Raw genomic sequence first — 17,219 nt, forward strand, 5'->3', positions numbered from 1 at the left:
ATGGAAGCATGGGGAAACATATATGGATGGTTAAGAAGGACTTAGGAAAGGATTGGATGAGAAACTAAAAGCCGAAGAGAAAACTGAATAAGATGGGTTACCAGGAAAGTGTATTCTAGTAAATCGGGCATATCTCGGCCTAGAAAATGAGTTACGGGACCCATAATATATGAATTTCATGTTTCTCAATGAGACGAATCTGAATATGAGGTCAATTGCATTTTCGCGATACGTAAAGATGCTCGACATGCATCCTCGCGACACGCGAAGATGCTTAAAGTCGGCAAAAATTAGTGTTTGCCTTATATAAACCCATTAACCTCACCATTCGGGATATCACGACTTCCAGAAGCAAAAGAGGCTGCTTAGGACAATTTTCCACCATTCCAAGGCTTCCGATTAGTTCCGGGTTTGCATGCTCATCAAAGATAAGTATTTTGCATAATATGTCGATGTTCGGCTAAACTTTCGTGTTCGTTCTAGGCTAGGGTTTTGTGTACTTCCTTTTGAGACCAGATTTGCTATGCTTAATGTAATGAACTTGATGTGAGTTATTGCTTTTATTTTGTTCAATTGATTGCTTGGTTGCTTAAACAATTTATATTTGCGATTATTGATTATTGCATCACTTGTTTGGTTTTGTTCACAACACTTAGGGTTAGACTTTTGTGTCATTGAACTAATAATCATCGGTTAATGTTACTTAATTAGTTGTCATAAAACATAAATTGGTAATTGTGTAGATCGAGTTCAATTGTGTCAACAATTCGGTTAGTGTATCGTTTGTCATCACAATCAAACTACTAGGTCTAGTAATTACTGCGCAATCAAGACAAGTAAAATCTAGGATTAAGTTGAAGAGCACATTAACCGAACCTAGAATGAATACCTTTTAATTAATATTGTTCACAAATCTTTTTAAGTAATCATTTAAGTTTTAATCAAAAACATTTTTCTAAAAACTGCTTGACATCGTCTGTCCGTCTTAGTTTAATAATTAAATTAGTAATATTAAATTAGCACTTTCCTTGAGTTTCTGTGGAGACAACCTTACTTACCCGTACTTATTATAGGTATTTAAGTCTTAAAATTAATTGTTTGAGTAGACCGAGACAGCCTACGTCAGTGCACTCTCTCTCTTTCTCTCTCCCCCCTTCTGCCCAATAACATCGCCAGCCACCTGCAGCCACTCACCATTCAATTCTTCTGCTGCCTAATCGAATTCCATGCATGCCTCCTTCATCCAAGAAACCTGCAAATCGATTCTTTTACAACCTTACACGAAAACACCTCTATAACCTGTTGCAAATCATTGACAAATCTCATCATCATCATCTGTTGAATCAATTCCTGGCTTCATACTCTCAAGAATGCGAGTTTTGTTTACAAGAACACAAGTATTTAGCCCTAAACGTCCTTTGTCGCTCCCGGCTTATCAAGAGTAGTTAAAAGGAATTGTTCCTGTAAACTCTTACGCGATTTCAGCAAGAGTTCAATATCATTCTCTATACTCTGATCCTAGCCCATATCCTAATTCCAAGGTACCAAAAACTAAATGTTCATTATTACTTTTGCTTATGTTCACACACATGGAAAACCCATGTACACCCTAAAGACAACCAGACCCTACACATGAATAAATATGTTCATGTGCAGGTGGTTCCACGGGTAACGACCCCAAAACATGACCATGCTTTGACGCCTTGACCAAATTGTAATTATGCATAAAAACCGAACCTAAAAGTCAAATATTAAGCAAAAATATTATTGTATCAGACTTTTGACAAAAGATTTCACAAGAAAGTGTCATCTTTTCAAAACCCCTAAAGATTCCCAGGAACTATGGTTCAACCCGCATCAAATGGGAGTACCACAGCTGCCATATGCATGCATTAATCATCCTAAAACCAAACCATATGATCTTATTAAACTTACGAAACCATGCTAGAAATATAATCTATTTTGGAACCTAAATGTCTGGCCAGTTGGTGAAACTGTGAGTAAAACCAAAAAACTCGGTTTTGTAACCAAACTAACGGAGTGTAAACTGAATCAACTAATCTTGTTAAACTTACAAGAATATAACAAGAATATAACTGGTTTGAAACTGTAAAAATCATATTGAGTGCAGCCCTTATAACCCTAACCAACTTGTAGACTTTCGATAACTCGTTTAAGAAAAAACTAGTATTAAAACTAATCTGTTTTACAACCATTGAACATCTGGAACTTTATTGCATGTTTACCAGCAACTAAGTATCATATCTTGTTTCTATAAATGTATTTTGATGAAGCTAAAATAGTAATATAAAAACCGTGCCTTAAAACACCCGGAAGCGACACCTTAGTGACTCGTTTGATAAAAAACAGAACCCTATAGTCTAAGTACTGTTACGATATAATTTTAATAATCCCAGATGTATTATTTTAAGCATATAATCTGATTCGAACTTGTTTGATGTGAAAACATACATTTTAAAAATAAACATGAAGGTGTTAACGGGCCCAAAACGAACCAAAGCCACTATTAAGGTTCCAAACACCCTAATATCAACATGAAACCCTAAATAAGTCATTACCGTATATTACAACATGACCAAACATGTTTTGTGAAGAAAAATGAGTTTCAGATGAATATTTGTAACCAAGGGTATTTTTGGAAGTTAACTTGAACCCAAATCAAATAATTTTTTGTGGTCTCTTTCTCATTCAGACTCTTTTTTGCGATTCAGATGTTAAACTTTCTATTCAGATGTAATTGTTAAACTAGACAAATGTTCTTAATCTAACCGATTCAGATTTGCATATCTGAATGGTTTCATTCAGACCCTTTCCAAGCAGCCCCTTAGTCAAAGTAATTTCTATTTTCCAAACTAAGTTACAATCATCAACAATGCCAATTAGTGTACAAATGATCATTAAACTCATCATATTGCATGCATAACAAATATGGGTTCACAAGGCAGGATTTGACCTAATGAAACACATTTTTCTACTAGATCAAATCACCAAGTTAAATTTCTAAACTTTCACCACAGAAGCTCACATGTCATAGGCTGCCCAAAAAATTTTTGATATATTTTTCCCATATACACAAAATTAATAAAATTCATAAAATACAGCAACGTACGTGCAACTGTTTTAGTGCGCGATGAAAAGTATAAATTGGTCCAAAATTCTATATTAATCCAAACAATGAAAGACCTATTGGATTAGAATCCTAACTCAACTTATAGTCTTCCAGAAGTGGAATAAAAAATTTACTTAGTCAAACTCAAGATATGTAGTTTAGATTCTAGACCATATTACAACCTTTTAAAGCAGCCTAGACATTTAATCTTCTAAAATATAAAATGTATAAGTCCTAAATCCAAAATTACAATTTCTAGTTTTCTGGAAACTAGACTTAGAATAAAATGTCATAGCATCAAGAACACTCAAAAATAACAAAGTAACATTGGTTTATAACATCAACAATCATCAAGAACAAATTTTCCAGCAATCTGATTTCATATACAACACATGTAATCATATAACTTACATGCCTATGGTCCAAACTTACCATCTAATTATCATCCATAATCAAAATCCATATTTTATCCCTTCATTACAGAATAATTTTAGATCATTTAGGGTTTTTATATCAACCCACAAATCAAAACAACAACAATGATTAACATGATTCAATCTTCCATCATTCAATTTTAATTGTAGTTTCATTGATTAGTTATATCATTTGGATACTCAATCCCATAATCCCAATTTATAAGTATTCAAGAAAAATAACATAAACATATCTACTTACTTGGATGATCACAAACAAGCCACAACAATATTCTAATATCTTGATCCAACAACACCAGAGTTCATGAAAGTTACGTATGTACGCATGATGCTTGAAGAAAAAAATATTTTGAGTGTGTGTGTGCGTGCCATCACAAATGAGAGAGAGAGAGAGGGAGAGAGGGAGAGAGAGAGGGGGGGGGGACAGGAGAGGTTTGCTTATCTAAAGTTGTTTAACTATCATGTTATAACTATTTCTAGTAAGTGTCATAATGATCTCACTAATCCACCATCATAACATTTAATCCATTTAACTTATACTAACTATAGCTAATATAAGCGTGACATGTAGCATTATTTTTATTACATGAACTCAATAAACATAAGCACATAACATGAGCAAATAACATATTACAACATGTAACACATATAGCAAGCAAGGTTCACCAATTAACATACAATACCTTATACATTTAATTGTATTATGATATTATTAATTGTAACTTGTTATTCTTACTAGATCACCAACGTTCATGAACACACTCATGTGTATGCTCACGTGACACTTACGCTAAACGCCCATGTGTGTTTTCTAACGGAGTTAACGATATTGACCGAGTTTAGTTACCGAAGTTAACAAAAAAATGTCGGGTGTCACAGATACCTTAGAGGATTAGGAAATACATATATACCATTTACCTGAGCCTCAAGAGAAGTGGACCTAATAAGATGTCTTACTCGCCTGCGTGACCTTCAATGTGAGATTCTCTTGCTTCTCTTCTGTATGCGGGTGGCTAAGTTGTTGTTCGGACTCCGAACATGCCAGCTATGTTTGTTAAGGATGCCGTCTCTGTTTTTGACAAAGGGCTCCGATCGGCAATTTAGGATATTGTGGTATGTGGGGGTTTGTTTTTTGGGGGTTTTCAATGGAGACTAGCATGTCTCCCTATCTGTTTTGGTGGTTTAGGGTTATATTGTAACATCTCAGATTTTTCGTATTTGAATTCATTTATGTTTAACTCGACCCGGGAATGTATTTCGGATCTTCATATTAATAAAAGCTAGTATTTATTAGAATTTAACTTGGTTTAACCTATTTTATATCGTCATAAATTTCAAACTCGTCAAACGGTGCTTAAAAACCTTTAAAAATTGCTTAAACGGTTAAAAATCGCATTTATGAAAGTACAGGGACTAACTTTGTCAAATTTTTCCTATTTTCAATTAAATTAATGAAACCTAAGCTCCAAGAAATGTTATAACATATCCCAATTCATTTTCTTGATGTCCAAGCCGGAATCATTGAGTTAGTATACCTGATTTTGTCATTTATTGATTATTTTGTTTCCTAATCTAGTTGTTTACCTAATAAACAAGTTTTAACCTTTAATATTTAATCCAGACATATTCTAAACCCTAAAAACTACTTAAACATCAGCCACCATCTCCTAATCTCTAAATTTCCCTTATCCTTTATCAATTTCATAAAGATTGTTCAAGTTCTTTCATCCACAGTTAGTGCTCAAGACTCATTGACTCGTCTTTTCCTATATCTCCTTTATATCCCAGGGTAAGTTGTTTTCATGAAAGACGTTGGTTTTTATCTAACTAACAAAATCCCTCAATCAATTTTACTAATTGATGGGGTTTTGTCGGTCAATTGCTTTCCGGCCCGTTTAAGGGCATATTAGTCAAAATATTTAACTATTCTATTACTCAACCTTCTGGTCAAATCTAGCGTTCGGGCCAGAAGACTTTTTTGTTCCTCAATAAATTTTGAGTTTGACTCCCAAATTGGAGTTTGGATTCTAAAATGTATCAGCTCGCTTAAGTCTTTAAAATCTCATAACTTGAGTTTTATAACTCCGTTTAGCCTAATTCCAATTGCGTTGTTCTCGGTTTTAATTCTAGTTTATTCTCTTAAAGTTCTAGGATAGTTCGTGTCAGATCATTTAGCCCACTTAAAGCTTGGGACTCGTTTAATATCTTTATTTTATCGTTTAACTCGTCTAATTAATAAGGTAAGTAATCACTCCCCTATTTTACAACTTTTAAACCTTTTGGGTACCTTAAGAGTACCTTATAATACTTTTATATATCTTACAGACATCACTTGCAAATCTCAAATATTGTGTTGTTGATCAATTGAATGTTTATATGTTAATTGTTTACTTGCTTATTTGTTTAATTCTAGCATTCGGAGAGGTCCATCATAATCACATTATAGTATGATCATGCGCCATCTTAGTAGCCAAATCCCGATTCACTAGGAAATAGTCAACCGATACCCTTATTTGTATTTGTTTTGTCTTAGTAGCCAAAGCCCGATTCGCTAGGCAATGTTCAACTAACACTAATTATTTGCTTATCATTTTAATTGTTGATACTCATGATATTGATTTGATTTTTTATTATTATACAATATATTATTACATCAAATCTGGTGATTACTTACGCAACATGTGTTGTTAACAAGCCTATTTTTACGCATATTGCAGGATGTTTGTCTTGGATGGTTGAAGTTATTAAAGAACCTAGTTTATTTGGCTTTTAGGTTATTAAAATAAATATGAATATTTGATTTATTTGGTTATTTGTAATTTCTTTTGGATAATATATACTTGATTTGAATTTAATAAAATAATTAGATATTGTCACTAATATTGTATGTTAGTGCCTTGTGAGCTGTGAAACAACAGTTTTCGCCCCAGCATTCCGCCGTAGCTTGGAGTGTGACATATATTCAGCTGAGGATGTTTCCACCTATGCTGTCTTAGCCTTGAGAGCACAATCTTAGAAGTTACAGGACCACATTTTACGTGATTGTGCTGTTGATGGTTTAGATTCCGATTTTGGGTCTGCGTTGGATTGTTTGCACAACTCTATTCCCGATCTTGATATTGGCGGGTTCGCTAATAAGGAAACCCTCCCCCCAAAGCCCAAAATGCTTTGGCGGGTGCCCTTTATAGTAAAACCGTTCAAAGTTTGGGAGAAAAGTTTGTTTTGTCCCCTTGTCAAAAGCGATATTGGAATGTCTTCAGGCTCCTCATGATCAAGCCTTTTTGACTGTCATCCTCATCGAAGGGTTAGGCCAACACATGTCAGCAGTGGAGTACCGGGTCATTCTTAAATATCGTTTAATGATCCCCATGTTCTCAGTTGATGAGCCCTGCCCGGCCTGCCATAAAGTTTGTACAAATAGCTTTGGTGAACATACGGTTTATTGTAAAGAACTCTATGGGTTTAAATATAGACATGATTTGGTTTAGGATATCCTTTATGATGTGTTAAAACGGGCAGGAATCTTTGCAAAAAAAAAAAGAGGCTCCTGTGAATTTCTTGTCGGATCCGCGTGAAGGAAGGTCTACTCACCGACCACCAGACATTCTTGTGTTTGGATGGCTGGGGGGAGGCATGCTTGTGTGGACCTTACTGGAGTGTCCCCTCTCGTCAGGCTTAGGGAAACCAGGTTTGTTACTAGGCAAGCCGTGTTAAAGGCATTATCAGGAAAAATTGCTAAGCACAAGAAGGCGTTAGTTGAGACACACCTTCATTCCTTTAGCTTTCGATATATTTTGGTCTCTTGCCCCCGATGCGGCTTCGAATCTGAAAAGAGTTCAACGTGTCATGCATAGTAACTCAACGACGTCGAAGAACGATAACTTTGTTTTCAGTAGGATCGGTTTTGCCAATTAAAAAGGGGATGACGGCGCAGCTTGTTGTCCACTTACCTGCTTTTTTATTGTAATTGGATACTTTTATTATTTTATTATAAGGAATTACAATGTAAAAACAAAAAAATGACAATAAAATAGATGTGACACTAGACTCTCATTCAGAAACACTAGTTACAAAAAAATATATAAAAAAATAAAACAAAATACATGAATATCTTCATCAATATATAAAAATGTGTAAAAACAAGACTAAATATAAAATCACAACAATCGCATAATAGAAGATGGTCATTTTAAGATCATGCCATTTAGTTTGTTTTTTCTTATATGCCCCTGCTAATGTACAACTTAATAACTAATGGTCACCAAGAATTCCCAACTTTTATGGCTGCACTCAACCCTGATAGATTCAGCGACAATGAATTGTTTTTGACGGCTTGGTATAGAATTTAATCATAGTCTACTCCTGAATGTTCCTGCTGATATTGTTCTATTACATAGTTCCAGGCAAGCAGCGCTGCTCCAACAGCAGGCTCCACCTGAAAGAAGAGAACGATGCTGGTTAACGGATCATAATGAGTTATGGTTGAAACAAAAAATTAGGTGTACACATTTTAATCAACTATTTTAAAATAGTGGTGTTAACTATGACTACACTATAATAATAATAATAATAATAATAATAATAATAATAATAATAATAAATCAATTTAGAGGTCGTATGCATTAAAATAGTACCTTTGGCCGAACCAGGCGCATACCAGGAAAATCCTTGGCAATGCATTTAATTACTTCTTTTCCAATATCCCACCTCCTATTGGCTTCAAGAACATTACCAACCATAACAAGAGGAAAATTATCTTTTCCATCTGCAAACAAGTAAAAAGGCTAATGCAAACTATGTAATATGTCATGCATGACCGTACAAGTGACAGTTACCGCCTAGTTACTTATCAATGGGTTTGGTTTCATGTAATATCCTTCGGGTCAACTTGGTCAAACTAGCCAGTTTGGCTAGATAAGAACCGAGTCAACGGACCTCCCTAATCATTTTGTTAAAAATATTTCATAATTATTGACATAATACACATGGTCGAGATATGCACCTTTACCACACAATCCAAGTCTTTGAACAACAGCTTTAACACTTGAAGCCAACTCTTGAACAGCGTGAAGCAATATGTCATTGGCAACTAGATCACCTGCTTCCGCACACAATATCACTACAGGGACTAAATTTGCAATCCGAGCCCACAATGGATCAGCATAAGTCCACCTGCAAGAAATGAGTGAGCATCAGATATGGAAAAATGGGTCAAAACGAGTTTAGATCAAAACAGATTACTATTTTACAGGTCAATATGGGCCATGTAGGGTCCCAACCAACCCGAAATACTTTTTGTCTTATACTTCAGTTTTTTTAATCTAAACATAATTAGTGTACTAAATATGACTGCTATAATTATATGGTTTCAATAATTATAATAATAATGTATATACTGAACAACAGTCAAAAATAAATTCACAATTCAGAAACAAATACCCGATTAGTTCATCTGCAGAAGAGAGTTGGAGTTGATGCAGGATGCTAAAAGTAAGCATTGTTTCAGGACCGCGTCCGTTGTAAGCCCTTATTACTGATGTCAAAGCTTTTGCAGCTATACCATATCCACTGCACGTAAACATGACACAGTCCCCGCACTCATCTCATAACCCGATATATATGTATTTTTTTAAAAAAAAAAGTAGTGGTGATTTCAACCGATTTACTTAATTAGAGATGCAATTATTGTTTCAGCCAACATGACGCGACCCGTTTAGACAGTACGAAAGTTGGTTTGTTTTAATTCGTACATGTTTTGACTCATTACCCAGGCTACCCTTCTTGCCTCATCCACTAACAAAGTTATTATTACTATTTTCATTTCAAATGTTATAACTAAAGTTATTTTAGTCAAAAAGCATTTTCAGGGCATGAACAAATATTATCAGTTGTCCAAATTAAGATTCAATTTAAAGATATAAGTTATCTGTTGCAATTATATCAATTTTATTGTCATCATTAAAACAAAAGAATAATGGTGCAAGTTTTCTTGAAAATGAACAACAAAACAATAACTTTTTCGTGTCATACCTTCCCCAGTCACCTAAGACCGGGCCTGCACCAGAGGCCCGGGCTTCTCTCCCATCTTCAGTATATCCATAGGCAATGGTCCCTGTACCAGCAATTAGCACACACCCATGAAGTTTTCCCATGGTCCCACTAAATAACGCTGCCACCGCATCATTCTCAACATCACTCGCGAATATATCACTGATTATGCAAACAAGAAAAACACACAAACACTAAAAACTAAGACGACGTCTAAGTTTTCGCATTCAATAATACATAGCACATGTAGGGATCAAGTGGGAAAAATAATACTAACACGAATGCATCTATTCCTACAGGTGGGAATTTCTACTCGTTTACTTATGACTGTTGCTCGTTTTATGGCCAAAGCAAAAAAGAAAGTTGACCCATAAAAATCCAATCTGAAATCCGTTGCTGGTCAGTCGGATGGTTGACTCCCGACACCGCTAAGCAAACTGCACGAACAGCGGACCTAGTACAACCTGATTTTGAAAGAGATTCTGCCATAACTTGCTCTAGTGTCTCCCTTGCAGCAGTTTCTGTTTAACAAACAAATTTACTTTAATTATTAAAGTAACAAAACATGTTTTTTCACCCATCTTATCTTACGATAGTAATAAAAGAAAATGTTCACCTAATTTCTAATATCCCGTCTCATTTATTCTAGTTATTTATGAGTCATGGGTCAAAACCATTTTGTCAAATGGGTTATAACATGTTGTGGATTATATTCATTATTGAATCAAGTGTCATTTTCATACCTAAAGTTTGACTAACTACACAACTTTAGTACCTTTTTTAAAATTTCTTGCAAATCAACACCTGGTGTTTCCAAAATCATGTTATTTTAGTACTTTTCGTTAACCTTGTTCGTTTTTTTCCATTAAGTCTACATTAAATTAATTCACTAAGTATTTTGAGAATTACAACAGAATTAACAGACCTTATTTATCTTTATCGTTTGGCAAAACCCGTATAATACACGAGCTCAAAAGCTTGTTAACTATAAATAAAATAAATGAACAATATAAACAAACGTGTTCCCTCTAAAAAGAAGCTGTTGATCAGTTTCTAAAGGGTAAAATGGCAATAGAAAAAGCAGCAGTAGTAGTAGTAATAATAAGGTACCGCCAACACTATTGTGATTGGAGCAGCCAGCAACGGGCATAGACTGGGGACGAATGGTTCGGGGTGTACGGGACAATAGGCATACATACAGATATCGTGTTAGTCGTCCCACCATCCAACCCGAGTATTAGTTTCTTGCTGCCACCTCTGGGTGGTAGCTCGTGCTCGAAATCCCATATATCTCCTTTTCTCTCCCTTTTCATAATTTCACTTGTCTCAAAACTCAATTCCACTCATCTCACGCAATTATATACTAGACAAAATGTCTCACAATTAAATTACTCGTTACATTATTTTTTTTTGTTATAATAATATGATTCGGATGGCAAAAGAACCAAACACTAAGTACCCATATATCACCTTCCAACATAACTATTTTTTTATATCACATGGAAGCCAAAGACTGCAATTTTGTTAACTTCATAGAGTACTAATAATACTAATGTAATGGAGGCATAGAAATTTTGTCAACTACTTCGTTTGTTTCTGTATGAACCCACCCAATTGGAGGGTTGGGATAACTTGCCATATATACATAAATTAATAATATATAAATCTTAATTTCATTAATACTAAAAATTATGCCCGGCATCCCGGCAATGTTAACCCAAAGGTATACAAATTACAAATAGGTTATTTTGGACTATTTACTTAACTGTTTATGGATTGTTTTAGGGCATTTAACATTGTGGGCATTTAACATTGTCTATGGGTTGTGACTTGTGAGGGAAAAAAAAGTTGTGTGGGGGCAACCGTAACATTTTTACTTTTTAAACCCGAAAATCCGACCCATTTCGAATTTTCGGTTTTTGTTCATAAATATACACATATATTATTCGAATCATGTATTTTATGTGTCTTTCGATCTACGTTTATTGTCGTTTGTTTTGGTGTATTATCATTATTATATATCATTAATAAAAGTGTTCCCGACGTTTAAAGTTCAACGTTCGATGTTATTTAATGGTTTATAAATTTTCGAGCCTTAATGTTAATCAAGTCGTGCGGGTTAAACGCATCAATAATCCACAACCGAAAACTATATAATCTAATTATAAAGTTTGGGGTTAAAAGTGTAAACTTTAAATACTTATTATTAACTTAAAAGACATTAAGTTTCATTTTAAATGTTTATCAAACTCCAAGGGTTAATAGTGTAACATTTTTATTTAAAATACATTATTATAATTACCCAACCCTACCAGCCCACCCCTTGCCCGTTTTTCCTGCCACCATCGCCGGTGGCGGCGCCGGAATCCCAAACATCCTTCAAATCATCAAATCTTTGACCCGAAATTGTTGTTCAACACGTTATGCCACCAAGTAACAACGATATCTAGTGCATTAATTATATTATAACAAACTCTAACCGTGGATTAAACCCGTGATACTCACCGGAATTTCGGATAATCAAATCCTTGGAATTTATGCGTAGACGCTCCTTCCACTAGTATAAATAGGTGCCTAAACCTCTAAACAACTTGCTCATTCTCTCCAATCCCCCTCTAATACACGGATTTTCTGTAATTGGGAGCTTCTTTATTTTATTTTCCAGCAACCGGGTTCCGGCCAAAACAAGACATATTAAGGTAATTGTTTATATGCTTGTTAATGTCGTTACACCAATAAACAAAACCCCTAATCTAATTGTAGCCAACATAGAACGGAAACCCCAATTGAAAAATTAGGGTTTATGTCCTCATAGATGAAGAAGATGACTCTGATATATTATTTATATACAATGGTTCTTGTATCTAAAACGAATTGATCCCTGGCTCATCTAGTTAAACCATAACACTTGTAAGCGTTTATAATTCTTTTTTTTTAAACTGTTTAGACTATTATTATTATTAATTAAAATCATGAAAAACTAATAATATTTATATATAATAGAAACTATGTCTTAACGAATATGAGGCCTAGATCAGTTGGTTAAGACCTTGCCTACTCACAGCCAAGACCCGGGTTCTAAACCTGGGTCAAACATCATATTTTTTAATATTATTATTATTATTAATTACTTAACTAATCATTTTTTTATCAATTAAAAATCAAAATAAATTTATAAAAACCTTTTTAAATTAAATAAAAATTATGTAAATTAGTTATAAAATATATCTCACCATTTTACATTCAAAAAAATCAAGTTTCTCGTTTTCGTAGGTCGTTATTAAACATCGTTTAATAAACGTAAAGTAAACTTTAAATTCCTAGAAATCGTTTAGTCAACGCAATAATTATAATTATAACTTATAATCAATAGTTCAAGTATTTCGAATGTTTAAACTCCATATTCTCGCCATTGAACTACTTATATCTTATTAATAACCGATTTCCGTTAAAACATAAATAATAATTTAATAATCAAAGAGCCATAAAACTGTAATGAATTATAATAAATAATAACTTCTAAAATTATTCATGCAATTAATCAACCCTAAAATTCCGTTAAAATTGTCGTTAAAAGTCGTGTTTATTCTTATTATAGTTCGTACGAATTGACCACTTCGGTTTCCTTTGACGCCATCGAGTTATTCTTATTCCTTTTTTTTTTCAATTCAATTACTAAGGTGAGTTTTCACAATCTCTTTTTAAACGCTTTTATATTTTGGGGTGGCATATGTATCCATTATTAAATTTCAAGATTTACAACTTTGCTTACAAACTACAATTCATATCATGGACTTGTATGCTTACTTGCTTATTTGTTATATACGTGGATTTCAAGTGATTGCCACGATAAGTATGATCATACGCCCCCCCCCCCCCCTTTGCACTCAGGTTCATTTGTATCGAGTGGAAAAGGGACCTCATATCCAAGTACGTTGGTAGCCCCAACCGGAAAGGACCTTCATTTGTTATTTACACTCAGGTCCATTGCATCGAGTGTAAAGAACCCTTACTTGTGCATTTTACAAGTTTTCATGGAATTGTATGGTTTTTATATTATATATATCAAACTGTGGAAGTCTCACCAGCTATATTTATAGTTGACCGTATTTTATACATATGTTACAGGTACCGTGATTAGGGGATGAAGGACTAGAAGACGCTTAGAATACCTAGGTTATTTAATAAACGAGACATTTGTTTTTATTATGATTTGAGTTCAAGTTGTATTCTTATTTGAACTTGTGTTATATGATGCTTTAATGAATTAATGTTATTATGATCACAAAATAGTGTCACGTGTGTTTGAACAATCTGTACGTCACACCCGGGCGTTTCCGCTTAAGCCAGGGTGTTACAGCAACTATTAAAAAGTGAGCAGATAAGGATGATTTAAGATATATAAAAGGGAACATGTCAATAACCAGGAACCGTATGCCTAACAAGCACCGGTACGCATAATGTGGCATCGGGTACGACACTCGGTACCAAACCCGCAACCCAGTGTCTAAGCGTGTAATGCGACTTTCAAAATGCCACTCAATGTCAGGCTTGTGTGCCTATGACAAAATTGTTGCAAAGGACGGCAGGGCGTGTACTGATGGCCCAACACAAGGATAAGCATGGTCGTGCTCACTCGACAAATTTGGCCAATAAATGGGGGGGGGGGGGAGACTTCTCCAACATTTTTCTCCATCCCCAATCCACATTTCTCCCGATTTTCTCTCAAAGCTAGGTCTAGAACGACCTTTGAAACTTGGGGATCGCTCCATAAACATTCCAAAATAGCATTTTTTTTAAAGAGAAAAGATAATTAACTTAACTTATTCATCTAAGTATGGCTTTTTTAGGCTAAATTAGTTGTGTTGCTTGGGTGAAGATAAAACTTGGTATAAATTAAAGTTTTTTTTAGTAAAGTGATGTGTTTATAATAATAATAATTCTTTTTACTTGTTTTTCTTTATTGTTGAAACACTTGTGTTACTAATTTAGCCTTTGGTCTTAAAAGTGGTCTTGGTAGAAAGTGGTGTGAAGTTTGTTGGTGTATACGTGGCGTGTCAAAACCCGCGCACTAGCATGGAGATCTCATGCGTAGAGATTTACTCATTTATGGAGTTGGAACGACACACAATTTTTTTATTAATCCACTCCTACAAAACTAGTTAATAATCAACTTCAACATTAATAAAAATGACTTAGGATCTTAGGTCAGTTTCTGGGTAATGAGTCAGATCTTGCAAGAGGCTTCAGGGTGAAGAGGTATGTACCCGCCTCAACACCGAGCAAGGCGGGTCAACCCACAAGATAAACACATTATGAAGGCACAAAGCCAAAACCTATGCGCATGGCGCATACAAAACATGCTCAGGCATCATATGCCCAGGCACACATATGCTCGCGCATCACATATGCGCGCGGCGCATATCACATGCTCGTGCATATCACATCTGCCCAGGCACACATATGCTCGCGCATCACATATGCGCGCGGCGCACCAGCGCGCGGCGCATATCACATGCTCGTGCATATCACATCTGCGCATGAAATATCTGCGCGTGAGAATAAAGAGAAGACCTCGCGCATCCTCAGGATGGGCGCATATCACACATGCACATAATCGACCTCGTCCTTATCCAAATCAGGATTAGGGCAACCTTGATTGTGCACGTCAGACAACCTTCCAGAAGGCATCTTTTTAAGGAGTAAGAATATGCTGATGTTGACAGCTGCCAAATGAAAGGTCGACAACTCAGCATGACACATGTGCTACCACGTGATTACAACCAACGAGAAAGCGCCAGGTGTCCCAGAGGACACGTGGCGCAGTGCGATTGGAGGAGGCCAACGAGGTTGAGCCTAATCAGTGGAAACCCTAGCACTATAAATACAGCATCAACTCCACTTTGATGGGGACATTCATACTCAATCATTGACAGTTACAGGCAGTGATATCACATTCAATCATATTGAATCACATTCACTCACAGTCAGTTACATACAAACACACAGTCACACAATCATACAGTATTCAGCTATTAAGCAATACTCTTGAGATTCCCTTACGCTCACATTATTATTATCTTCTCCACCATATACTTATTCTCACGCCGGAGGGTTACCCCAAAGAGGACCCCTCTGTCCCTTTCTGAGGGGTAAGTTAACGGCGTTGTTCATTTTGTAGGTGGAAGAACACAGATCCAGAAGAACCATCGGTGAAATAGTACAATCAAAACCCGAGGAAAGTAGATCTGCTACCAGTGAGTAGATCCACGTTTCTTCACAGGGTTTTGGCGGGATCTTGTCGCGAGTTTCCGAAACACACAGCAGAACTTGTAGGGGCTTCGAACATATGACTAGAGTGACATATATATGTTAATATTTCAATTCTGTGAAAAGGCTTATGGGTTGTAGTGGGATCCTTAGGGAGGCTTCTCGTAGCACCAGATACAGTGCGGGTTAAGGGTTAATTTATTAAAATAAATAAAGTGTAAAAACCGAGTGACTAAAACTATATAACTAATCAACAGGTAACTTAAGTTTACTCGGTAACATCTTGTGTTATGCTCGCAACAAGTGGACTCAGGAACTGGCTATGATGTGCTAAGAAATATAACTTAGAGATGCTATATAAAGATAAATAAGAAAAGATGGACTTAACCAGTTTCACCGAGACAATGTCGTTAACTAGTTAAGAGATTAACTAATATTCCAAAGTAATCTTATTGGTATGCTGAAGTTGAATGGAGTGAAGGAGTTGCATCCATGATAAGAGTACCCTTCCAACTTACACTTAAGTAATAAATAAGAAAATATGTAGAGCTAATATTTTATATTGTTTTTAAGATTGTGTGTGTCATTTTAGTTTGTTTTTAGTCGGTGTAGTACGTACTCGGTACGTTTATTTTGTACGTTTATCGAGAAATGTGGACCCTATAAAAGGGTCACTTACCCATTTCTCCAAACTCAACCCAACTCATTTCGAATACAAGACAACTTTTGGAAATAAAGCTTCTCTCTCACCTCATCTTTTTCTCTTTTTTACTTTAGAAAACTAAGATCCGAGTGTCTTTGGTGATTTTCGCTAACCAACAACACGGATTGATCCGAGTCAAGTCTTGAGATCCATCTAGAGGACTCTTGAGATCCATCTAGAGGACCTACAAAACATGAACTTAACCAAGCGATTCTGCGGTGGTTTGGGATTTGTTCGTACACATACACCATTCTTCCCAAGAATCACAGTAGCCAAAACCAAAGTGTATTGCAGGTAACGACGGAAAGGGGGTGGTGGTTACGGTCGTTAAACACATGTGTAGGAAATTGTGGTGGATAGTGTGGTCAGAGTAGTGAATCGTGGAGGTTGTGAACGACTGGAGGGTTGTAGTTTTTGGAGGTTGTTGGCTATTGGCAGTTATTGGTAGTGATTCACGGTGGTTTGAGGTTAAGGATGGTTGGCCAGAGATGGAGTCGTAGTGTGGCTAGGGCGATCGGAGGTGGCCTAGAGATGTTTGCAACAGTGTTGTTGGAATAGTGAGTTCAGCCGGAAAGATGCCACCAAAGTTCTTACATAGGATGTCAAGTAGATGTTATGTCACCTATTCCTATTA

At 35.6% G+C, this 17,219-nt stretch overlaps 1 pseudogene across 1 annotated transcript; it reads right to left on the reverse strand.

Annotated features, from left to right (window-relative positions):
* Positions 1-7,863: 7,863 nt before the first annotated feature.
* Positions 7,864-10,925, reverse strand: LOC143637038 (uncharacterized; annotated as a pseudogene). Its single transcript, XR_013154360.1, has 7 exons — positions 10,723-10,925; positions 9,991-10,133; positions 9,595-9,779; positions 9,004-9,132; positions 8,567-8,736; positions 8,199-8,329; positions 7,864-7,999 (listed from the first exon to the last, which is right to left on the reverse strand). The product of XR_013154360.1 is annotated as an uncharacterized LOC143637038 (transcript).
* Between the last annotated feature and the right edge of the window lie 6,294 nt (positions 10,926-17,219).

Source organism: Bidens hawaiensis, unplaced genomic scaffold (assembly GCF_021521415.1).
Source record: "Bidens hawaiensis isolate Kalapana, Puna unplaced genomic scaffold, B.hawaiensis_p1.1 tig00008100_1, whole genome shotgun sequence".
NCBI classification, from domain to species: Eukaryota; Viridiplantae; Streptophyta; class Magnoliopsida; order Asterales; family Asteraceae; genus Bidens; species Bidens hawaiensis.